The 27,361-nt window shown below is 42.7% G+C and overlaps 1 protein-coding gene across 5 annotated transcripts in view; it reads left to right on the top strand.

Moving 5' to 3' along the window:
• The window catches only part of PHTF2 (putative homeodomain transcription factor 2), a 122,917-nt gene that overhangs the window by 46,537 nt on the left and 49,019 nt on the right, over positions 1 to 27,361 (top strand). The gene's annotated exons all lie outside the window — the stretch shown is intronic.

Here is a 27,361-nt window from a genome sequence, read left to right as displayed (position 1 = left end):
TTGCGGTCCTTCGTTCCCTTTGGTTGAAGCATTTGAATGTGGATTCCTGGTCTAGGCTTAACCTTTTGGCTACCACCTTTACAGGTGCTTGACTCTTTGGTGAAGTGTTGGACCCAATCCTGGTTGAGACCAAGGACAAGAAAAAAGCTTTGCCTTCCAACCGTAGAGATTTTCGGCAGCCCTTTCGAGCCAGCACTCAGTCCTTTTGGCCGTTCAGAGGTTCCCAAAGACACACCTTTGCCTCACCCAGAGACACCCGAGGCTTCTCATACCACCCCACCTGGTACAACCAGTGGCAACAGCATGGTGGAGGTCTGGTTAGAGGATGTTCCTCCCGATCTTTTCCTCCAGCATCCTCTCTCCCCACTAGAAAGCAATGACTACCCTCCTGTAGGTGGAAGGCTCCTTGCCTTCTACCCACAGTGGGAAACCATGACTCACGACTGCTGGGTCCTGTCCACTGTTTCCCACGGCTACGCCTTGGACTTCCAGGCAAAACCTCCAGACCAGGTAGTCCTCTCTCCCAGATCCACTTGGCCAGACAAACATCAGTAAATGTGTCACGCCATTCAACACCTCCTTCAGATCAATGTCTTCGAACCCATGCCATCGACTGACATATGGCACAGCATCTATTCGCTTTTATTTCTAGTTCCAAAGAAGGATAGATCTTGGAGAGCGCTTCTGAACCTACGGTCACTCAACTGATTCATCCACAAACGGAAGTTCTGCATAGAATCTCTCCGCTCAATCCAGGAAGCAATTCTACCCCAGGACCTCCTGGTCTCTATCAACCTAGATGAGGCCTACCTCCATGTACCCATCCTTCCCTCTCATCGTCAGTTTCTTTGATTTTGCTACGACAACCGTCACTATCAGTACAGAGCCCTTCCCTTTGGTCTGTCTTCGGCCCCAAGGGTTTTCACCAAAATCATGGTGGATCTAGTCACCAGCCTACGGAGGAGCGGGATCCACATATACCCGTTCTTGGACGACCTGCTTATCTGAGCGTCCTTGTTTTCCCTAGCCCAGAAATCTGTGCAGCACATTCTGTCTGTCCTTGCCTCACACGGATTTCTCGTGAATTGCCAAAAGTCACCTGGTTCCATCACAGACTATTCAGCATCTGGGGGCGATCTTTGACATTCAACACCTGTCTGTCTCTCTGCCACCAGAACGTCAGAGGAAGTTGGACGGCCTCAGTCGTCCTCTTCTACAGGCTGCACCAGCGGATTTGATGGTACTGGCCCAGCTGCTCATGTTGATGATCTCCTGCCTCGTGTGCAGTCCCTGGGCACGCTGGCACTCCCGGCCTCTCCAGTCGTGGCTCGTACCCTTTCAGGAGGACATTATATCCTGTGTCCACAAGGAAGTCTGCTTACCATCGAAGGTCCGTTAGTCCCTCTGGTAGTGGTTGTCTCCCACCATGTTGAAAGGTCTACCCCCTCATGACTTTGGATCGGGTGCTCATAACCACAGATTCCAGTCTGTCAGGCTGGGGATCTCACTGCAATGGCCAATATGCACAGAGAGTCTGGACATCTCAGGAATAAATACACAATATCAATTGGTTAGAACTCCAGGCCATTTGCTTGGCTCTTCTCCATTTCCTCCCAGTGATCTATCAGACCAATGTCCTAGTCTGCACGGGCAATGTGACTGCCAAATAACTTATCAGCCGCTAAGGGGGCACACGGCCCTCATGGCAGAGACGGACAAAATATCTTGGACCCTCATGGCAGATATGGACAAAATCTTCGTTTGGGCAGAACAGTATCTCACATCCATAGTGGCAGAACATCTTCAGGGCATTGCGAATACCCAGACAGATTGGCTCAGCCGTTGTACTATAGACCAGGAGGAATGGTCTCTGCATCAAGAAGTATTTCTCCAAGTGGTGCATCATTGGTCAACCAGTGGTGGACCTCTTTGCCTCTCCACTCAGTCATCTCCTCCCCAGGTTCTTCTCTTGCTTCCTCTCACCTCATGTGGAAGCGACGGATGCCTTGACCTCGCCATGGCCACCAGACCTCCTATATGCCTCCCCACCACCACTGCGGTGATTGGCCGTCTCATTCAAAAGATTCACACTGAAAGAGTAGAACTCATCTTGATAGCTCCATTCTGGTCTCAGAGGCTGTGGTTCTGTGATCCTCTTCAACTTTTGGTTGCCCAGCCATGGCAACTGCCTCCTTGGCGGGACCTTCTGTACCCAGAGCCGCAGTGGCTCCAACTAGCCACCTGGAAATTGGAAGGCTATTCACTTTCAGTCGTGGCAACCATTCTGGCCTCTAGAAGGCTTTGTACAAACTGCCATTACCAGACATCGTGGGCATGCAGGTGGGCGTGCAGGAAACGTATATCTCCCTTGTTGGCAGGCTTTCCCGAGGTCCTTTCCTTTCTCCAGTCTGGTCTTGACATGGGTCTCAAGCCTAGCATGTTGAGGCACCAGACATTGGTCCTTTCTTCAATTTTGCACTCTGGCTCTTCTTTACAACTCCATCCCCATCTTCACAGATTCCTTAGAGGGGCATCCAATTTGTCTCCTCCTGTACATAGATTCCCTACCTGGAATCTTAATAAAGTTCTCAATGCCCTCACAAAAGCTCCCTTCGAACCTCTGTCATAGGTTGATCTCCATTATCTCTCTCTCAAGGTCCTATTCTTGGTGGCCATAAGTTCTACTCACAGGGTGTTGGAACTGGGAGCCCTGTTGGCACGGAAGGAGTTCTGCGTGTTCCAATCCGATGCAGTCATTCTGAAGCTAGACCCTACCTTTCTCCCTAAAATCAATTCTCCTTTTCACTGGTTGCAAGACATTGTTCTTCTTTCCTTCTGCCCCTCTGCGACCCATCCCAGAGAAAAATTGTGGCACTCGCTGGATGTGCAGACTGCCCTCCATATCTACTTACGTAGAGCTAGGCCGTATAGGCATTCAGATTCTCTATTTATATCCTTCCAGCAGGCTTCCCTGGGAGCTAAGGTTTCCAAGGCCACAATCTCCTCATGGATAAAAGCCTGTATATCTGTAGCTTATGAGTCTCTCAATCTTCAGCCACCTTTGGGTATTACTGCACACTCGACCCGCAGTGTGGCCACTTCTGCTGCCTTCACAGCTAGTGTGCCCTTACTTGAGATCTGTAGGGTGGCCACTTGGTCGTCTATCACACCTTTTATCAAGCACTATAAGATCTCTTCCTTTCATGATTTTCAGGCGGCCTTGGGCCGCACTGTCCTTCAACAAGTGGTCTGACTTGCATCCTTCTGGTCCCACTCGTGTCTATTAGCTTGGGTATGTCCCAGATTACTTTGAGGATGACCTCCTCGGGCTGTGGAAAAAGAAACATTGGACTTATCGTGAATTCTTTTTCACAGCTGAGAAGGTAATCCTGCCCTCCCTAGGATGTTTGTTCCTCTTTATATGCGTTGATTTGTTGGTTCAGGGTGGCGTGTTCTCCCTGGATGGAGGCGACTTGTAGAGTTTATTCGCCTTGTAGGCTTTTTTGTAATTTTCTGTTCTTTTTTTCTGCCTGTTCTTTGCTGAACTAATCCTTTCTGTTCTATGAGAGCACGTCAGTCCCTGAACTGGGGCTGGATCTCCTCTCATGCTTGGGGCTAGCCACGCTTTCAGTTCTCTTATTGGTCCTGTCTTGGAGAATGCTCAGTCCACAATCCAGACTACTTTGAGAATGACCTCCTTAGCTGTGAAAAAGAACTCTTCACAGTAAGTCCAATGTTTATATCTGTAATTGCTTTTAAAGGCTTTTAGTCCTCAGAGATGCAGCATTCTTTTCAATGAACAAAAAGACAGGCCTGTTTTATCAAGGCAGTATGAAGGTGGACACAAAGAGATGACACCATTTTCTCTTTCTCTAGAAATCTGTTCTAGAAATTCTTTAAAGAATCCCACTGATCAACCTTCTGCAACAAGCAGGCAAACTCATACTAAACCTTTAAATCTGATTCAGTGGTGAGTTTTTCTGCTTGCTAACAAAATTACACAGCATGAGTTTGTCAGTCTTCGAAAGTCAGTTTCAGTCTGTTAACTTACCCATGATATACCTTCAGCCTCACTCTGTCAATAAAGTCATGTGGACTTATGTTCATAGTATAATGTTTACGTCAGGTCAGGAAGTTTAACCATTTAATTTGTTGCTTGGTTCCATTTTGATTTCAGCTGTGATTGAGAATCAAAATTGGACAGTATGGGTTTGATAACATGCTCCTCGTCCCAGAATTGATATAGGCCCATGTAGCAGGACCAACATCCAAGAATTGATTCAGTTCTGGTCTGGTCCTCTGGAAAACTTTAAATATTATAAGTATTTGCATATATGGTAAAGTGATGATGATTATTATTATTACATTTATATCCCGCTCTTCCTCCAAGGAGCCCAGAGTGGTGTACTACATACTTTTCAATTCAATTTATTGCGGCCGTAGGCCATACAGAAAACATACAAAATAAGAAAGATTAAAAACAAAACATACCAACAATAGTATAGTACATAGTAGTAAACAGTGGCTCCTAAAATTTGGATCTTAAGCAGGATCTTAATCTAATAGCAACATAGAAGAATTTAGCCACCACCTTAGTAATTTTATCATCTCGATCCTCGAGACAGAAATTCAGATAAAAGGGGTCAGCTCTTCCTGGGAGATGCTCTAATAGGGGGAATATGAGCTCTTTCCTGGTGTCAGAGTACAGGGAACAATAAAGCAGCACGTGCAGAACTGTTTCAGGGAGGCCTGCACCACAGGGGCATAGGCCATAATCTGACGATCCCTTGTTAAATCTTTTTTTCCAGAAGGGCTGAAGGCAAAACATTCATGCGAGCCCTAGTAAAAGCTATCCTAAACTTTGGGACGTGTAGGAGAGCTAAATATTTTGCACCGCTATTCCCCAAAGGGGGCATGATACCAAAAAATAAGGGGGAACAGCTCCTATTTCCCCTAGAAACTAGATTCTGGTGCTCAATGTCATGAAGGCGTTGTATGAGTGTAACCTTCGCCTTCTCATTTCCCATGAGTAGGATTTCAGAGGGAAATAAACCCATTTGCATTATTTTGTTGTTAACACATGACAGCCAAGGACTGGGAAAGGAGTCTCTCCATAGATACAGAAAATAGGAGGGCTCCTGAATATCCAAGCAGAGTTTGATCCATCTGGTAAAAGTAAGTTCCCATGCTTTAGAGAGAATAGTAAAAAGTCCAGATTCCAAACATAATGCAGAGTAGGAAACACACCTGGGTACCCCAAAGATAGCCCTAAGAAATAGTGACTGAACCGTTTCCATCTCTGGTGTTACTCCCTGGATCCAAAGCGGGACACCATAGAGTAATTGGGCTACAATCTTTGCTCGGAAAACTTGGAGGGCCATAGGCACATACTGGCCTCCTTTAGAATAGTAAAATTGCAAAAAAGCGTTAAGGGTTTTACGGGCAATAGAGATAGAATACAATCTTTGGGATTTCCAGTTTAGATTATGTTGGAAATGTATACCAAGATATTTAAATTTGTAAACCTGCTCGATATTTTCCTTATTTATCGCCCACTTGTAAAGTTTCCTAGCTTTAGTAAAGACCAGGACCTTAGATTTCTCAAAGTTAATAGATAAATTGTTATCGTTGCAGTATTGGGCAAAAGCTGTCAGCAATCTAAGCAGACCGAGTCGAGTCTGGGACAATAGCACCGCATCATCCACGTACAGCAGCACTGGCACACAAATGTCAGCCAGTTTTGGGGCGTGTGAATCTATCTTTTCTAGGCACTGCGCTAAATCATTGATAAAAAGATTAAACAAGGTAGGGGCCAGAACACAACCCTGCCTGACCCCGCAAGTGACGGAAATTGGATCAGTTAATGCCCCATTAGGAGCATATCTGACTCGGATAGAGGAATCGACATGAAGCTGCATAATCAAAAACAACAGTCTTTTGTCCATCGAGGACTTCCCAAGCTTAGACCATAATAATTCCCTAGAAATAAGGTCAAAAGCAGCTTTTAAATCCATGAAAGCTACAAAAAGTCTACCCTTGGGAGCACTAGAATATTTACATGCAAGATGGTTCAAAATCATGCAGTGGTCAAGTGTGGAACGACCAGCTCTGAAGCCTGCCTGTTCGATCCCTAGGATCTGCTGGTCAGAAATCAATGTTTCAAGTTTGGATAACAGGCAGAGGGCATATACTTTGCCCACTACCGAAAGCAGGCTAATGGGTCTGTAGTTAAACAGGTCAAGGTGAGAACCCCGTTTAAAGATCGGAACCACTATTGCTATTCTCCACTTAGCAGGGAAGATACTGGTATGGTTTATTGAAGTAAACAGATTAGCTAAGACGGGGGGCCCACCATTCCACATTAGCTAGCAAAACCTCAGGAAGAATAGCGTCAGGACCTGGGGCTTTACCAGTTTTGAGACGGCTAAGCAAATCTACTATTTCATCTGACCCAACCGGAGGCCATAAGGGTAACACCTCAAATGGAGGTGACGCAGAAAGCTGCGTGGGTTGAGCATCATTATAAAGAGCTTAAAAGTGGGATTCCCATGTTTTAGCTGGAATCCTGCACAACATATTGGAATGATTTGTCACCGAAACAATTTTCCAAAAAGCACGACTGTCTTTTTGGTTTGTAGCCAATATTAACTTACCCCAGATATTTTTTAATGCCTGAGTCTTGGCAGATCTAAGGCTCCTTTTTGTAGGCCTTCTTTATCAAAAAATATGTTGGTGGAAGATTGTGATCTGAACTCAATCTATAATCTCTATATATGCCTTTCAACTGATTACGTAGCCTCCTGCAATGCGGGTCATACCAGTTATTAGGTCGTTTCCCATTATGCACACAAGAAGGGTGTGCATAGCTAGAGGGCGAAATCTTTTGAGTCAACATACCTTCTAGGTCCTCATATGCAATAATTACTTGTGGACCCGGTTGATCTAGTACAATTAAGTTATACAAATTACTTCCCTAAGGGGAATCATATAAGGTATTCAGCTCATTTTCAACTTTCTTTGACCACTTGATTCTACAGCCCAGCTTAGCTGATCTTTGCTCATACAGACAAGGGAAAGGGGTATCGCCCCTCACCCGAGGTAATTCAAGACAAGTGAGCATCGGGAGATGGTCACTAAAGATTTGCTCGCCCACCTCAAAAGATGTAACCTGGGGGAGCAGGAAGCGAGAAACCAAAGCGTAGTCGACTACACTACTCCCCCGCGAAGAAATGAATAGCAATAGCACTTACATTTATATACCGCTCTATAGCCGAAGCTCTCTAAGCAGTTTACAATGATTTAGCATATTGCCCCCAACATTCTGGGTACTCATTTTACCGACCTCGGAAGGATGGAAGGCTGAGTCAACCTTGAGCCCCTGGTCAGGATCGAACTTGTAACCTTCTGGTTACAGGGCGGCAGTTTTACCACTGCGCCACCAGGGGCTCATTGTATATTCACCTGGAATATCCGGCGAAATAACCATTTAATAATACCAGCTCAAACATTCTAGCCAAGTGGATCAGTTGAACTCCAGACCTATTGATAACTTGATCTTTTGATTGCCGGATTGGAGCAGAAAATCCCTCAATGCAATCCCCCCAGTTCCATAAATGAGAAGCCATTAGAACACTGTCATCTGCACCGCATCTAGAATTGAAATCACCCATAAGGACGACCGCAGCATGCGGGTACTTTAGAGTTGCTTCTAATATATATAGATCTAATTGTTGCCAAATATTATTGGACAAACTGGAGGTTAGACCAGGAGGGATATATACATTAAACAGCAAAATATCCCCGCTTAGACCTTTAAGGAGAATAGTCATAGCATACGGAGGAAGATCAGGCAAATGAATGGATTCGACATTGAGGGCTAGCGAAACACAACATGCCAAACCCGCCTTGGACCTTCCCTTGTTATTATCTGAATGGGCTTTTAATACATGAACAGTATAGCCACTAATAACCAAATCCTCTTTGGACCTAGTCTCTTGAAACATTAAAATGTCCCATTGTTGCAAGAAGGTGATAAACTCCGCATCAGACCTTTTCCCAAGCCACCCAGCTATATTCCAGCTAAGAATTTTCCAGTCAGATTGCCTACAGTTTGCATTGTGTTCCTCCAGTTCAGCACAGGGATATAAGTCAGGTGGAGTCTCTATGGGTGGAAATCTAGAGCCGCTTCCTGGCCTAGGTGTAGCCAACGGGGGATACATTGGTGCAAGATTGAACTCTCCACCAGCAAATAAGGCAGAATCACCGCTCGACTTATAAAATCCCTGCCTAGGAGAACCTAGCAGACGATGTCACTTCTGCACAGAAGGTTCCGCCAACTTTTCTAGGGCTCCACTTATATTTGTGGAGGGGGAAAAGAAATTGGAGATTTTAGTCTGCCTAAGATGGTGGAGATCTAAAGTAGGTTGACTCAGCCTTCCATCCTTCCGAGGTCGGTAAAATGAGTACCCAGAATGTTGGGGGCAATATGCTAAATCATTGTAAACCGCTTAGAGAGCTCCGGCTATAGAGCGGTATATAAATGTAAGTGCTATTGCTATTGCTAAAGTAGGCAAGTTATTCAATTGATTAGGGGGAGCAGCAGAGGTCGTCTCCAACAATTCAGGTCTCCCATTAGCCTCCTCAGGCACCTTCTTTCTGTGCTTGCTATTTTCTGCTAGAATATTCTCAAGAGAGATTAGCTTCCTGATATTAGCTCAAAGTCCATCCTTAAGAAGAGATCGATTATTTATTTCAAAAATGCTATCCTCAGCCCGGGATCCCAATGAGCTGGAATTAGAAGGAATAGAAGGGGAACAAAAATTCTGGGAGCCCGGTGTCATCAGAGGATCCTTCGAGTATGGACCGCTCGGATCCACTGGTTCGGGAGACTCCTCATCCACCAAAATCTGCAAAAAATTAAAATCTTCTGACAGTGTTCCAACTTCTGAAATTGTTGTAAAAAATAGGTCTTTGTGTTCATCAGAAGGCGGGGGAATCGGGCTAGGTGAAACATGGCCATCCAAAACGGGGTCTCCGGACCAAGGGTCCTGAGGAGGATTCTGTGCCACAGAAGAGGGGTGTCTCCCTTGAACTCCCTTCTGGGGATTCTCTTTCCGCGTATGAATCCACTCTGGCAAGCTAGGGTTCACAGCCTTGTTAGGAGAATTCATCCGGATCACATCCATGTCCACAATCTCCTCAAAGACCCTCGTTGGAGAAATTTCCCACACAGCCAAACAATTCCTCATTCTTATCAGAGATTGTGGAATCAAGACATGATCAAATGTAAGCAGAAGTCTAAGCGTATGCGCTTTAGAAGGACTGAGTTCTGAAAGCGACGTCAAATCAATGGCTTGTACAGGGAAGGCCAAAATTTGAGCAAGAGACCTACAAATCAGGGTTTCTGAATACCACCTCTGGCGATTGGTTGAATTCAAACAAATATCCAGAATGAGTTGTTTGGGTTGGTATATTAACCGAGATGTCCTCCATAATTAAGATGTCCAGAATGAACCAAAGAGGAGATCCCTCCACGAATACTGAAGCCAGCATATGGTGGTATTTGGTTTGTGTGTGGAGGCTGGAATTTTGTCTGCACACTAGCATCAACAGGCTGGTGGTTCTCCTTCAAACTTGTTGCTATAGGGGCCTTGTATTTATCATTTAAAACAGACTTAGATAGTTTCTTCAATTCCAAAGCCAACTGGTCCATTTGTTCTAAAACTCTAGAAAGGCATTGGAAAAGATATTTCAAAGTTTCCAGCACTAATAAAGCCAAATTAGAGGAAAAATCCTCACTGGGATTGGGTAAGGATGCTTTCCTGGCAGTAGAGGGAGATAAATCAGCTGAGTCATTCAAGAGTATCAAAGAAGGCTCATCCACTTCACTTAAATTACTAACCGGAATGGAAGATTTGTAGCCTTCACACTTTGATTCTGAACAACTCCCCACCATGCTGCTTCTCATTCCAGCACCTAATTTATCAAAAGCGTGAGTATCCTCGAAAATATCTTCAGTAGCTCTGCAATTCAGCTTACTTTCATTCTGAGGTTGCTGCAGCTGGCCTGGTTGCTCACAAAGTATATCCTTCTCCACTTGGTATGTTTGGTTTACTTGAGATGTAAAATCCTCTTCTCCCAGGGATTCCCGAGCTGAAGGTCTCACTTCTAATTGCTTATTCAACTCTGTAGCTCGTTTGTTTTGCTTTCTTCTCATGTTTAATTGAGATTTCAGCCACCTTATCAGCTTCAACGCTGACAATAAAATAGAAAAAACAAACTAAAACAAATAGTGATTAAGATAAGAAGCGGAGCAGAGAGAATCAGCGTCCTTCCCTCAGCGTCGTTAGCCGGAAGTCCTACTACATACTTGAGTTTCTCTTTCACAACAACCCTGTGAAGTAGGTTAGGCTGAGAGAGAAGTGACTGGCCCAGAGTCACCCAGCTAGTATCATGGCTGAATGGGGATTTGAACTCAGGTCTCCCCGGTCCTAGTCCAGCACTCTAACCACTACATTACTACTGTGATACTGAGTCCAAGTAATAAATTATATATAGATTAGGTTTGAGAGCTTGTACAATGTGAAGCTGGTGCACTCTGCGCTTCCTAGGTGCCTATAGGCCTGAACACAACATATGCAGACAGTTTGTAATGGAGCTCACTTGTTAATAAACAGCTGTGCATATCCTGGGGTGACTTTCACAATTTCCCTGGGCAGCTGGGAAGGGCGTGGTGGTGGAGGTTGCTTTTTATTTACTTTACCCCCAGATGACCAAGAAGGTCTGCTTTGGCGCACCTCTTGTGCACCCACATGGACAGCCCTGCTTCGTGCAGCCCTGTGAAGCATGGAGCAGGGCAGAGGGATCTGGGAACTGAACTTGTTCCAGCCTCCAGGCATACCTCAATGCATGCACGTTGCACTGGGGATTTCCCCCCTCCAATGGGCACTTTATGTGCCTGTCTCTGTGATTCCTGGTAAAAAGCCAGGGGTTTTAAGGGGGTTAGGCGGGGGGGGGGAACAGAGGGATCTGCAAGGATCCCTTTGCTTCTCATGAACAGCCTAACCCTGCTTGGGGCAGCCCAGGCAGGATTAGGCTGGTAGTGAGAAATGCCTCAATGACTCTTAAAGTATTTTCTAACAGCTGCAATTGCTAGCTGAATATGGTAGGGACACTCTGTAGAGTGCAGAAAAGTTCTTTTGTCTACCTTCAGACTGCTCATATGTACGACCTGCTATACTAAAATGCCACCTTGAGGCAAAATGAAAACTGATCTAATAGGTAATTAAATAGAAATAGAATTTAATCAAATAATGTACTAAACGTAATATGAGATATACCAAAAACCAGTATATATGCAGAAAGCGTATGACTGAAATATACTATACAAAAAACTAGCCAAGTAAACATCTACAAACAACATATATGAATAATTGAATACAATACACATAAACAGATGGTAAATAATAAACTCCCATTGGGAGCCCAGAGTCTAGTAGAAACAAAAAAACCTAATCACCAAAAGTTGGCATCAATATGGGGCTCCACATTAGCGCACGTTCCCAATAGTGTTTAGTACATTATTTGATTAAATTCTGTTTCTATTTCATTACCTATTAGATCGGTTTTCATCTTGTTCATGGTTGTTTTTGTTTTTCTCCTTGAGGTACCATGAATTCTCTCCCCCCCACCACCTTTTTTCCTTGACCTTGAGGCAAAAGGCATGAATCCTGCTTATCACTTTTCAGGCTATAAAAGTGATGGAGCAGACTTAATCATACGAAAAAATGTTCTCACATTTGATTTTGTCCAAGACATCGTAACTGCAACTGAACAAGGGGCAGAGTGACAAATATGCCTGGGGCTCCGGAGGGAGGAGGAGGAGGAGGGGTGCCAGCTGGGTGACACTTTGCTCTTCCCTGTCTCTCAGAAGAAGGTTGGGGGCAGGGACCCATCTTCACTTTTTGTCCCAGGGACAACTATGCCCCTGGATGCTGGCTATGTGTGTTCATGAATCATTCTGATTTGGGCCAGTGACTGCACTGCTGCTTCACCTTTCACCCGAAATGCTAATCTGTCTGTGTTTTAACGGCACCGTTCTGTTGGCCAGGGTGGAGGGCATGGAATAATGCTATCTTCTGCTTTAGATGCCGTTTCTGATGCAGTTGGGCAATGAGGAAATAGATAAAATTTCAGAACATAATCTTCTTTCTTTATACCGTATTTTATGGACTATAAGACTCACTTTTTTCCTCGAAAAATATCCGCCAAAATTCAGGAGCGTCTTATATGTTTTAACAGTTTAATATGTTAAAACTCTGAAAAACTGGATTAAAATTAAGGTGCGTCTTATAGTCCGTAGCGTCTTATAGTCCGTAAAATACGGTATATAATTTGCTAAGGCATACCCATGGCTAATCCCATGTGTGGCAGCTCTTGCAAGAGTTTGGAGAACTGCTGGATAGCGATAGGGACAGGCAGGGGAAAGAAAATGGTGCTGGTAGCCATCCAGCCGGTAGGCCAGGGAGAAAACAGCAACAGCGGACAAATGATGGCACCGGGCGGTGGCCGGAAAAGATGACGATGGGGAGGGCAGGCGGGTGAGGAAATGGCAGTGGGGCAAACTAGAAAGTGCTGGCAAGAGAAAGCGCTACCAGCAGGCGGTGAGGGAAAGTGCTGGCCTGGATGGCCAGTGAGGGAAAGTGAACTAGGAGGAGGAGAATGGACTGGGACTGAGGCCGAGCTGAAGCAGGTGGGGGGGGATGAAGATGGGGAGAAGAGACCGGGAGAACTAGAGGCACAGATGCTCTGCGCTGGATCAGCTAGTTGAACATAAATAGCATCCTTTCGAAATGTACTGGTGAAAAACAGATAAGAAGGATTCTCTCTTTTTCTCTCTGCAATGTGATATTTACTTCTTGATTCAGCACCTACAATTAGCTTATCTTTTGCAGGGAATGGTATGTTTCTAACTAACTTGGCAAAGTATAACATTTTGTAATGATTCTGGCTTCCTCTATCACTTCAAGATTGACTTCCTATGTAATGCAATGATAATTACTACTACTACTACTACTACTATTTATATTTCACTTTTCAATAAGTTTCCAAAGTGGTTTATAAAGAAAGATAAACAAGAGCCCAAAAGGCTCACAGTGTAAAAAGTAGCAGCCCCAGGAGGGATGCTGTGCTGGGGTTGAATAAGGCTGGTTGCTTTCCTACTGCTAAATATAAGAAAATCACCACTTTAAGAGCTGCCTCTGCTCCGTTAGCAAAGGTATTATTATTATTATTATTCAGTTATTATTTACGATTAGATAATGCAGTGGTATGAAAATTAAAGCATGATATATATGCACTGAAAGATAATACTTGGGGTATAAGCAGTATTAAACTGAACTAACCTATTCCTGTTTGTCAACATTCATATTCTGTACTAGTAAGCATGTACTGAAGATGAAAACATTCCAATAAAGGACAGCAATTATGTAAGACATCTATAGCCATTTATTTATTGTTAGTTGATTTTCTGGTATGTTAAAGAGCAGTTGTGTAATGACTCAACTATTGTAGTGGTTTTGTTCATTCCGGTTGTCAAGTTAAATGGCAATTATCACATAACTGCTGTCATGTGAGTAGTGTCTGAGTGGCTCTATTATTTAACAACTATAGTAACTCTGATTTGTGATGAGTCATGGCAAGAGGATTGTGGGAGGCTTCCTGCTGAATCTCTAATAACATTCTCCTTGTATCTTCAGTGCTCTCAAGATCTCTTTGCTCCATTCTCCTCATCTTGACCCCTTACCCACACTCCTTTATTTACTATGGACAGGAGAAAAGCTTTGTTAAGAAAATCTTGAGTTTCAGAACCAAACTGAAATGTTTTGTGTGGTGGGGGAGGCAGGATTGATTAGTACAAATTGGAGAGTATCGCTGCACTGTCCAGAGAGGTTTGTAAAATGCTCAATGGGGTCGGGGCGGGGGGAAATGGGTGAAAAACATTTCTTGTTATGTTACTGATTATATAGCATACCCATTTCAATAATCACTTTAAAAAAGGGACCAACTAGATGCCATGGTGGAAGATCATGGTGCAAACACAGATTTGTACCTGATACATGGAAATGGAAGAATTGTAGCACAGTGAGTTGCTTTGGAATAGAGATGTAGCTCATGGAAGAGAGCATGGTTTACATTCAGAAGTAAACCTGATGCCAGGTTCAACCCCTGGCATCTCCAAATAAGGCTGGAGGGGCCCCTCTTTGAAACCTTGTAGAGCCACTGCTAGTAAATGTAGACAGTAATGAGCTAGATGGACCAATGGGATGACTCTTCATTAGACAACTCTATATGTACCTATGAGGATTAATAAGAACATTACAGCCCTGCTGGATCAGGCCCAAGGCTCATCTAGTCCAGCATCCTGTTTCACACAGTGGCCCACCAGATGCCACTGGGAGCCTAGAGGCAGGAGTTGAGGGCATGCCCTCTCTCCTGCTGTTACTCCCCTGCAACTGGTATTCAGAAGCATCCTGTCTTTTAGGCTGGAGGTGGCCTACAGCCCTCCAACTAGTAGCTGTTGATAGACTTCACCTCCATGAAGTTATCCAAGCCTCTCTTAAAGCCATCCAGGTTGTTGGCTGTCACCACATCTTGTGGCAGAGAATTCCACAAGTTGATTATGCGTTGTGTGAAAAAGTACTTCTGTTCGTTGGTCCTAAATTTCCTGGCAATCAATTTCATGAGTTGATCCCTGGTTCTAGTGTTGTGTGCGAAAGAAACTTCTCTCTAGCCACTTTCTCCACACCATGCATGATTTTATAGTCCTCTGTCATGTCTCCCTGCAGTCGTCATTTTTCTAAACTAAAAAACCCCAGGTGTTGTAATCTTGCCTCATAAGGAAGGAGCTCTTTGGTTGGCCTCTTCTGCACCTTTTCCAGTAGTATCGTGTCCTCCTTTAGATGTGGTGACCAGAATTGTATGCAGTACTCCAAGTGTGGCCACACCATAGTTTTGGTATCATCTGCAAAATTGGCCATCTTACTGCTTACCCCAGCTTCTAGATTACTTATGAATAAATTAAAAAGCACCAGCCCCGGTACAGGTCCCTGGGGGACCCCACTTCTTACTTCCTTGCATTGTGAAAACTCTCCGTTTATACCTACCCTCTGTTTCCTGTCCTTCAGCCAGTTAGCAATCCACCCATGTACTCGTCCCCTTATCCCATGACTGCTAAGTTTCCTCAGGAGTCTTTGATGAGGATCTTTGTCAAAAGCTTTTTGGAAGTCTAGATATACTATGTCAACTGGATCACCTTGATCCACACACTTGTTGACACTCTCAAAGAACTCCAAAAGGTTGGTGAGGCAAGATTTACTTTTGCGGAAGCCATGCTGGTTCTCCCCCAGCAGTGCCTGGTGTAGTGGTTAGAGTGCTGGACTAGGACCGGGAAGACCCGAGTTCAAATCCCCATTCAGCCATGATACTTGCTGGGTGACTATGGGCCAGTCACTTCTCTCTGATTAACCTACTTCACAGCGTTGTTGTGAGGAGAAACTTGTAGTACACCGCTCTGGTCCCCTTGGAGGAAGAGCGGGATATAAAATGTAATGCATACATACATACATAATTTTATCCTTGAGAATGCTTTCCATCAAAGCATGGGTTGCAGGACTTACACGCTCAACTTTCATCTCCACAGTACATCTTGCCTCTTGCCCTGGTCTCAGCTGCACTCTTAATACTGAAGGTATGTTTGACATGTAGAAAAGTGCTTGGAAAGAGGGGTATTAGAGAAGCTGCAGGAAGGTTCTGCCTTATCTTTGCAGCCCTTGTGCTGTTAAAAACAGATATCCCCTTCTTTCTCCTTTAAACATACAGATCAATGTAACATCTGATTTGACCGGCAAGACTTCTAGTTGCCTTCTAAGATTAGCTCATCTGAGCCACTTACGGTAAAACATTTTGCTGTTGATTTTAATCAATATCTCAATATCTATATCAAAGGGTCAATATGTAATCCTTTTAATTTCTCTATAAAAGGTGTTTTCACTTCACTTGCTGGTTCTTGACTGAATCTCAGACTCTCTTCAGCCTCTTACAAAAAAGGAACAAACATTAAATATTTTCAATGCACAAGTCTTAATTAAAACGAGAATGAAGTCTTGGTGATAGCTGTTGCTAGTGGCTGGTCTTCTCCCATCACTTTCTCAGCAAAACATTTCCCACCCTGTGCATGTGCCCTGTTAATATTTCACATTCATGCTTTATTGAACCTCATGTAGTCAGACACTCCATTGAAGTCAACAGGGAGAGACAGGAATAAGTCTGAGGCTGTCTCATGCCCAGGGCCTGGAAAATAGATTGAATCATGCTGACACTTCAAAGTTCTGGCTCTGCTGTGTACTTTTCTGAATTGCTGTCATGTTCTCCATTTTTCTCTCTAACCATGATGTTGATAGAATTGTACTTTAAAATGAAAACTGAAGCTCACATGATTATTATGCTAAGCTCTGTGGGAACCAGTGATTACTCTAAACCATCTTCTGTGCTCTGTCTTAGCCTCTCACCAGTATTCCTTCTTGACATTCTGGTGCCTGCTGTCTTCTCTCTGTCCTCCTCCCCCATATTCACCTGGTTTTATTAGCCTACTTTCATTAAGGAAAGTAAGCTTATGATATCACCCGACATTCTTTCTGTGTCTGTCTGTCCATCTATGTGCCCCCCCCCCCAACCCATCAACTTCGCAATGCCTGGACAATGTGCATTAAATTGTGTACAGTTGTAGGGACACATAGGGACACTTCAATGGCGTAATCTGTAATGTCATTCACCCCAGTTCAAGATGGTGGATGCATAAATATTTGAGGTGCAAGTGGGATAACTTGTGAATTGCCTAACCTATTTGAATCAAATTTGTTACAGCTGTAGGGAAACACAGGACACGTGGCATAGTGTCATAGTTTGTGTCATAGTGTCATAGAAGTGGCATAGTTTGTGGTGATGTCATCCACCACAATTCAAGATGATGAACATTATAGGCATAACTGGGCTAATGTGAATCACCTAACAGATTTGGATCAAATTTACTACAATTGTAGGGACACATAGGGACACCTCAACGGTGTAGTTTGTGATGATGTCATGTACCCCAGTTCAAGATGGCAGATGTGTGAACATTTGACATGCAGGTAGGAATCGATCTGGACCAAATTTGGTACAATTATAGGGACACTTAGGGACACCTCACCGTGTAGTTTGTGATGATGTCATACACACCAATCCAAGCTGGCAGACACATGAATGTTTGAGGACAATGATCCAAGGTAGATCGCCCTACATGGAAGCCAGCCTGCTTTTATGTTATAAGATTTTCATTTTCTAACCAATCCTGTAACTTACATTGGAAATATCTTGAATAAAGTTTGCTAAAAACATTTAAAAGGTTGATGGGATGATAGTTACTAGAGTAATCCCTTCCTCATTTCCTCATTGCCACCCTCCAATCACTTGGAAAATGAGCCATTGGGTCAATAAAAGTAAAAAGGGAAGTTAGAATTTGGACCTACCAATCCAAGTTCCCCTTAATTCTAGAGGAATCAGATTTTGGCCTGGAATGGATGTACATTCTCTTGTGTGACTTCCACCAGGGAGACTTCTACTGATTGATCCATTGACGTCTCCACAGCCTCTTTTCCAAGTGAGATGGAATAAGCTACTATAGTTCTATAGGGCATTGTTGCTGAGATGACAAGGAGATCATTTCAGTTAAAGTGAGAGGAGGCTGCAATTGGTTTGTATGATTACAACTCTTCTTGTTCAATGCATATTTGGTACAATGTTCTGTCCCCCTGCCCCAGTTCCACTAGTTTCTGCACATCATCATCATCATCATCATCATCATCATCATGGGTCATTCACGCTTCATTCTTATTGGAGAAAGAATGATTATTTCAGCCTGCATAGGGACAGCTGTTTCCACAGCATTCTTCAAAAGGTCTACTTTGGTTGAGATAAAACCGGCCGTCAATACAGCCTTAGATACAGCTGCCATAGCATTTAACAGATCCTCTAGTCCATCTTTTATCTTAGTCTTTTACTCTTTTGGTGAAGAAATAGGGGAACTCGGGATAGAAGTGAATCAGGTGAATCTTACAGGGTAATGGAGATCCAGTAGCCAAAGGAAGGTGAGATTGCCTCGTTCAGTCATTCACCTCTACTCGCTGAGGAGGGGTGGGTGGGAAATGAAGAAGATAGTGCCTGACAGGCTATTGGTTTCAGAATATTTTACATCAACCAGCCTCAGAATTGATAAGGAAGACATTGAAGTGGTGGATAGCTTCTGCCTTTTAGGATCAACCATCTACAGCAAAGGATCCAGCAGTCAAGAAATATGCTGCAGACTAGTACTTGGTAGGGCTGCCATGAAGGCCTTGGAAAGGATATTTAGATGCCGTGATGTGTCTATACCTATAAAGATTCAAATTGTTCGTAAAATGGTTTTTCCGTGACACACTATGGATGCAACAGTTGGACTTTGACGAAGCAAGATAGAAAAAGTATTGAGGCTTTTGAACTTTGGTGCTGGAGAAGATTTTTGAGGATACCATAGACAGCCAGGAAAACAAACAAACTGATTATAGAACAAATCAATCCAGAATTTTCATTTGAGGCACAAATGACCAGGCTCAAACTATCATACTTCGGACACATTATGTGAAAACCCAGCTCCCTTGAGAAGTCCATAATGCTGGGGAAAGTTGAAGTAAAGAGAAGAGGACGACCAGCAGCAAGGTGGATGGACTTGATTAGGACAGCAATGAATGCACCACTGAGAGACCTAAAAGGCCAAGCTGAAGACAGATCATCCTGGAGAGAATCTATCTATGTGGTCTCTAAGAGTTGACACTGACCTGACGGCACTCAGTCAATCAATCAATCAATCAATCAATCAATCAATCAGGGCTTATTTTGGTGTGAGGTTTTTTAAAGGTTCCTTCCCTGCAGGGGAAGACTTTAAATTGCTTAAAATAAGCATTTGACCTCCTGAGTATCCTAGCAACAGGTATCAAATTTTTGTAGTCTTAATGCCTAATTAAAAGAATATGTCCATAATATAATCAATATTTAATTATGCTGGGTTAATTACTGGCAGTTTAAAAATATCTGTTTTATGTTTTGATGGTTGTAACACTGATTGTAACCTGTGTGCCTGATGGGTGGGGAATAGAATCTAATAAAGCTTAGCATAGTTAACTGTTTTGGAGTACGTTTTCACTAAAACTGCTAAGGAATACTTATACAACTCTGGGTACAATTTAAAAATGACTTCTTCTGTTTAAATATATTCAGTCCTGTTATAGTACACAACTGGATTTCTTGAGGATTGTTCTAACCTTGAGCATAAATTAGGTCCTGTCATACAAAATATCATCATCCTATTTACAGACTTGGCAGACAGGAATTGCTTCATAGACTGATAGAATTACATTAAATACCAGTAACTGTATCTGCAAGTGGAATTTAAGAAGGCAGAGTCTATTCACGAAAACTAAGTTTAGCCAGCAAGGGGAAGTTTGAAATACTGTAGGATTATTATGGGTACTTTCCTTTTATGAGGAAGATGAGACTTCCTGCAACTGTTTCTCCTAGTGTGTGTGTGTGTGTGTGTGTGTGTGTGTGTGTGTTTACACAGTTTTTGCTTAGAATGCAAAATAAATACAGATCTGAATCGGATATTTGACTTTGATCTCCCTGAGCCAATTAATTAAACATTGCATCTTACTGGGTAACATGTAGACCTGTTTTGACTAAGTCCCACTGAAATTAATGAGACTTATAGTTATGACTAACTTATCAGTGGTAGTTAGTCATGATTAATTAGTCTGGATGCTGGCCAGTAGCTCTTGGAACAAGTATGAGCAATGTTATAAAATGAGTGTTCACTGTGGCAGAGTTGAAATACCATAAGGGAAAAGAGGTAAATAAAAATAAGAAATCAAAGAAGGGAAGGGTATTGAAGATTATGCTTAAATTAGTAGATACAACATGGGAAAACAATCCTGAAGGCAAGAGTCCTTTGAAGGGAAGTTTTTTTTTGAATGCGTGCTGTGAATCATGTTTCTGCTTAAAGCCCAGTTATCATTGGGTCTCTTAATCTTTTTTGTAGCATCTTGAGTACATTCTGATTATTTTGTTCTTAATCTAATAAAATCAATGCACTGATAACCAATCCTATTTTCACTTGACATTCATGGGATCACATTTTCAGACCTAGTCCTATGATAACTTATAAACATATAAACCTATTAATGTGAGAATAGGTCATCCATTCCTAACTAAAGTAAAATCTGCCAGCAAGACTTGATAGCGATCTAGGATCCTGCTGATGTATCAGTGGACACAGTCTGGATTAAGACCCACTGTTTGACATGAGGAGGAAAATTATTCAAAGTAGTCCCATTGAAATTAAAAAGTTAGACATTGCCTACTTTTTAAAATTCTAATGGAACTACTATGAGCAGTTTTCCTTATGTCAGCCATTGATAATTAATGACACTTGGCTTATTTATTTCAGTGATGCTTAGTCATGACTAACTTAGTCTGGATCCTGCCTAATCTCTGCAAATGTTTTATAGATTCCTGCTTAGCATTTCATTTATTTATATTAATATTTATCCTTTTTAATAATTTCCCCTCCCTTTCAAAAAGTTCAGGTGGGTCCCAACAGCTAAAAGCCAAATAGAATTGTATTTTTATTTTCACATATTATGCATTTCTTGGACTAAATACTTGTTCTAAAGAGGATAAATCTAAAACTAATTGATGCTAGAAGAAATCAGAGTACTTAGGCACATGTACTACTTGAATAGCAAGGGAGCAGATACTGTAGAACAAATGAAGATATTTGTCTAAGTTCTAAAATTCCTGTTTTGTACCTTTACAATACAGTACTGGCTTTTGTGGTGAGGCTAATACCAGTACTTGTTTCTTGTATCCAGTATGTGTTGCACTGGTAGATTTGTAAACTAATTTTCTGTTCTGTTGATTTTAGTAGATCTTACTTCTAACTACATAGCTGTAGGATTTGGACATCTTTGCATATATAAAGATTATTCAGAAAACAGAATTTCTCTGTTTGAAATATTTGTATTTTGATTCCCGGTATTAAGAGATTTGTATAGGAGCCTTTTACCAAAACTCTTATCAGTTTTATCAAAACTGTAACAAAATATAATGTGCATAATTCAGTTTCATCAAACCTGTTACTAACAGGAACAGCTGACACAATGGCTACCTTTGGATGTAGTGTGAAACCACGGATAGTCAAACCTGTGGTTAATCTGTGACCCCGGGAATCATTTCACAGAGGCTGATTGAGCTGTAGTCTCGCAGCCTTTGTCTTTTGGGCAGAGGGTCCCATCTGTACTGCTCATGTTGTCACACTGCGGGCAAGGCATCAGAGTAGCAACCATTGCCCACGATCTTTGAGGGAGTGTGCCCAGTGCCATCACGCCTTTTCAGCATCAGTAGCCTGACCTTGCCAGGGAAAGGGCATTTAAATCTGTTCCTCATTCCACTTGTTCCACTGTCTTTGCAAGGGCCCCACAGCCATACAGTCTTGCACAAGCACAACGACTTGTATCAAGGTATACAGAGTGGCACTGGTTTCTTCTTACTCCAGGAAGGGATCATGGTGGCTTTCTAGGAGGGAATATGTATATGAGGGCAGGCAAAGGATCCTTGGATTTGGCCCACTGTGATAAAGGTTATTCTTGGACTCGTAGACCCAGGCCAAGGAGTCCAGGAAGCCCCAGCACATTCCTGCCCCTGTGTCAGCTTGCTAGCTAGGATTAGCCCTCTCATGAGAAAGCCAGTCCACTGAGGAGGACCAGAGGCTTGGTGAGACCATCCAGCTCTAGGAGGCCATGCTGATGTGGGTCTTCTGATATCTTTGATTAAAAACAGAATTCCTGCTTCACATCTTCCCCTCTCCACTCAACTCTTCCAGAATCCCAAGGAGTCGGGGTCACTCCCTGTCTTGAGTGGGCAGAGTAGGGAAAAACCAGGGATAGAACCTAGTCCACATTCAAACGGCCTGGGCTGGCGTATGTAAATCAGCTGCTGCAGGACATCCCAGGGCAGGGCACCCGTGGATTAGGGCAATTCCTGGCAAGCCAGATGGCTGTGTGGGGGAAAAACAAGCAAACATGGGTATGTGTTGCGGGGAGAGCAGACTGCCAGAGGGAGCATTTGGACTTCTACTTTGTGACAGTTGCTGGGATCGGGAAAGGTGTTGCCTTGGTACCCATCCCTGGGGCTTGCAGGGACCTAGCAATTGGACTAGGCAGCAACAGCCCTCCAGCCCACATGCATCTCTTATGGCCTGTCACTCTCATGAGAGAGTGGTTCTTGAGATAAGGGGATGTGCATCTATTGCATCATCACATAGGGCCCGCGAGCTCATCCCTTTCCAAACCCAGGTTTAACCCAGGACAGTCCTACTCATGAGGAATGGCCAACACTGCATGCTTGCACCCAAGGGAAAGGAGCTAGGGCCTTCTTCCCCTACAAACTGGTACAAAAAATAGAACAGAACCACTTAAGAATTCTAGGGTCTGTCTTTTAACCCAAACCTTGGATTATCCGTTTGAAGGTAGACTTTTCTTTGCATAGTGCTGCACCTCAAAGCTAGGGGCCAAGGCTGAAAATTTGGATGCATATACATATACTTGCAGTGTTTAGGGGACCAGTTGGACGGAGCAGTATCATCCACGGTAGCCTTAATACAGACACTATCCAGGCATCCAGGAAAATCAATATCCTGCTCACTGACCAGACTCCACATGCTACACCTTAGAAAGGATGCCTTGCTGGGCAGCCACACTTGCTCAGTTGTGTTATAAAATGAAAAGTTTCCTTTCACGTGTGCCCCCTTCCCCAGATGGAAGCTGACAAAACTTCTTGTATGGAAACTGCATTTAAAGGTCCTGCATGCCCGGCAACACACCAAGGTGTGTGTTGCAGGTTGATCAAGTAATACAAGCAAATGGACAGATACAGGAGATTTGTGGGGATATGTGTTTTCTCTTTCTTTATATGACTGGACAAGAAGGTTTCCACAGATGGGATTTCCGCATGGGGTCGGCACATTGGTATTTCTGCCAAGTGACATGGTATTGCTTCCTCTGTGTGTGATCTTTGTTGGGAAACATCTGAATTGCCCAGTTTCTGGTGTCACTAGAGTTCCATATGTTTGTGCACATTCTTCTGCAGTCCTTAATTGCTGGAGATCTCTCCCTTTGTGCCCGTCATGTCATTCCATCCGTGGGGGGGGGGGGCGGGATAAAGGAAGCAGTGGGGGACCATAAGAAGCAGTAGAAAGCAGGCTTTCCCCAATGTGATTCTCTCCCCTTTAAATGCATTGAAATTTGGGATGTGGCAACGCGGGATGCCTGTTACCAGGCTATTATTTATTTATTTATTTATTTATTTCAATTTCTATACTGCCCTTCCAAAAATGGCTCAGGGCAGTTTACACAGAGAAATAACAAACAAATAAGATGGATCCCTGTCCCCAAAAGGCTCGCATTCTAAAAATAAACATAAGATAGACACCAGCAACCGTCACTAGAGGTACTGTGCTGGGGGTGGATAGAGCCAGTTTCTCTCCCCCTGCTAAATAAAGAGAATCACCACGATAAAAGGTGCCTCTTTGCCCAGTTAGCAGGGGCAATGACAGGAGGAGTGTGGAGACGGTGGAGGATGGGGCAACTGATTGGAGGTGGATAGGAAGAAGTGCAGTAGGCATACAGCTGATGTATTTCTGGACTGTTCTGAGTTGCCCTCTCTGTGATTTTGGGAGCAGCCACAGCACAAAACTTAGGTTGTGGTGGCAGTGGCAGAATTCGGTTAACACAAAGCTGCCTTCAAATCTGAGGTTTCAGCAGCAAAACTCACTACAAACCGAAGGTTCAAATTATGGTTTGGGGTTGAAAACCTTTTGTCATTTGGGTGACGAAACTGTTTTTCTGTGTTACATGCTAAGTTGGCACAATTATCATTTGTATTTCCACAGCTGGATGGACGTTTAGTCCTGTGTATGCATGTTTCTCTCAACAGAAATGAAAGTGTATGCAGGGCTTACAATTCTACAGTTCTAAAGATGCTTTGGTGGGGAAAGTTAACTATATTGTGGGGATACACGACATTAATATATATAATGTAACTTGAGCAAATAAGAGCAGACTCTGCCCTGAAGAGCTTACAGTCTTATATTTGTGTAATGAAAGCAGGGAGATGGAAAAGGGGTAGGAAAAAGCAAGGGAACACTACAAAAAGAGACAGGAGCCTAAAACAGGAGTCAAGGATAATTATTAGTTTTCTTTCGATTTCATACCTTTTGCTTTTAAAATGAAAAATAGCAGGATTTTTTTGAAAGAACAAATAATGAGAAGCAATCAGTAATTGAATCCCACTCCTAGCAGTGAACAGGAACTGACTGCTAAGGGGCAATTAAGGGGCAATTTACGTTAATTCTCTGACCACATGAACAGAAAGCAATTAGAGGCAGAGGCCACAGGGAGGATGCTTCTAACTCAAATTTCAGGGAAGCTCTGCTGAATATGATTTACTTTTGTGCAAACACTATACAAGGATCTTTAGATTATGAGCCCTTTGTGGACAGGGATCCATCTTATTTATTATTTCTCTTTGTAAACCGCCCTGAGCTATTTTTGGAAGGGCAGTATAGAAATCTAAATAATAATAATAATAATAATACGTTTCTACCAAAGCATAGAAGGAGAAACTGCAAGAAACATAGAAACACCAAATAAAGAAGAAACAGTGCAATTCTGAGGGAAATTATGGGACAATACAATAGATTATAATAAAAAAGCAGGCTGGGTGAAGGAGGTTGAAAAATGTAACCAACAAATGCAAGATCTAGTAATAACACCAAATAAGTGAAAGAGCAAAGAAAATTAAAAATTGGACTGCACCAGGCGACGATCAACTGCATGGCTTTTGGCTTAAACACCTAATAAGCCTTCATAAACAACTATCAAGACAGTTCAATCACATTTTGCAAGGAGGTGATATTGAACAATGGCTAACAACTGGGAAAACTCATCTCATAATGAAAGACTCATCAAAAGGTGCAGTTCCAAATAATTATAGACCGATAACCTGCCTGCCAACCATGTTCAAATTATTAACTGGAATAATAGCAGATGAAGTAATGCAACACTTATTAACTAACAAACAGCTTCCAGTTGAACAGAAAGGAAATTGCCCAAACAGCAGAGGCACAAAAGACCAGCTGCTGATTGACAAAATGATTTTAGAAAATTGCAAGAGAATTAAAAAACATATCTAAGTGTTGCATGGATTGACTACAAGAAAGCCTTCGACTCATTGCCTCACACATGGATACTAAAATGTTTAGAAACAATTGGTGTCAGCAAAAACATTCAGATATTTATTTTAAAAAGCAATGAGCATGTGGAGTACACAGCTAACAATCAATGGTGAGACACTTGGACAGGTTAGCATTAGAAGAGGTATTTTCCAAGGGGACTCACTATCTCCTCTGTTGCTTGTAATCGCCATGACTCCACTTTCAAAAATACTAAAGAAATCAGGCCTCAGATACCAGACGTCTAAAACATAAAGTAAAATAAACCATCTGCTGTAAATGGACGATCTGAAGTTGTATGGAAAGTCCCAGTCAGAAATTGAATCACTGCTAAACACTGTCTGTATATTCAGTAGCGATGTAGCAATGGAGTTTGGACTAGACAAGTGTGCTGCATTAATAATGAACAGAGGGAAAATAACAAAAACAGAAGGAATAGAATTGCCCAATGGAAGCAACATCAAGAACCTGTAAGAGAAAGAACCTTACAAATACTTGGGCATTCTTCAGGCGGATAATATTGCACACACTGAAGTTAAAAGAATAATTGGAAGTGAATACATCAGGAGAGTTAGAAAAATCCTCAAGTCCAAACTCAATGGCGGGAACACCATACAAGCCATAAACACCTGGGCTATACCTGTTATCAGATACACTGCAGGAATAATAGACTGGACCCAGGCAGAGCTAGAGACGCTAGATCGTAAGACCAGGAAAATAATGACCATCAATCATGCTCTGCAGTGATGACAATCACTGACAATCACCCCCACAGTGATGTAGACAGGCTATACCTCCCTCGCAGCTCAGATGGAAGAGGAATGCTGCAAGTCCATCAAACAGTAGAGGAGGAGAAAAGAGGCCTTGAAGAATATATCAAGGACAGTGAAGAAGATGCACTTAAAATGGTCAAGAACGAGAAACTATTAAACACCAATGAAACAAAGTAGGCCTACAAGAAAGAACAAGTCAAGAACCGAGTAGAAAAATGGAAAAATAAGCCACTGCATGGTCAATATTTGCACAATATAAGTGGAAAATCAGACATCACCAAGACCTGGCAATGGCTTAAGAATGGCAACTTGAAGAAAGAAACAGAAGGTTTAATACTGGCTGCACAAGAACAGGCACTAAGAACAAATGCAATAAGAGCAAAAGTCGAAAAATCCACAACAAACAGCAAGTGCCGCCTTTGTAAAGAAGCAGATGAAACAGTGGACCACCTAATCAGCTGTTGTAAAAAGATCGCACAGACTGACTACAAACAAAGGCATGACAAGGTAGCAGGGATAAATACACTGTAACATCTGCAAAAAATACAAGCTACCTGTCGCCAAAAATGGGTGGGACCATAAAATTGAAAAAGTTGAAGAAAATGAAGATGTGAAAATATTATGGGACTTCCGACTACAAACAGACAAACATCTGCCACACAAGACACCAGATATCACTGTAGTAGAGAAGAAAGAAAAACAAGTCAAAAAAATCGACATAGCAATACCAGGGGATAGCAGGATAGAAGAAAAAGAAATAGAAAAAATAACCAAATACAAAGATCTACAAATTGAAATTGAAAGGCTGTGGCAGAAAAAGACCAAAATAATCCCAGTGGTAATTGGCACCCTAGGTGCAATTCCAAAAGACCTTGAAGGGCACCTCAACACCATAGGGGCCACAGAAATCACCAATTACAAAAAGCAACTTTACTGGGAACAGCCTATATTTTGCGACGATATCTGTAATAACCCACAGTATTGATGATAAAATCCAGCCATCCCAGGTCCTTGGGAAGGAATCGATGTCTGGATAAAACAAACCAGTCAATAACACCTGTCTGACTGTGTAAATAAATAATAATAATAATATATATAAATATTTGTTCCTGATGTAATGCAATTCTTTTCTGTGGGGAAAAACGTTCATCAATTTATTCTGCTAGATAAC

Source organism: Hemicordylus capensis, chromosome 5 (assembly GCF_027244095.1).
Source record: "Hemicordylus capensis ecotype Gifberg chromosome 5, rHemCap1.1.pri, whole genome shotgun sequence".
Lineage (NCBI taxonomy): Eukaryota > Metazoa > Chordata > Lepidosauria > Squamata > Cordylidae > Hemicordylus > Hemicordylus capensis.
This window is presented reverse-complemented; position numbering and strand designations above follow the sequence as displayed.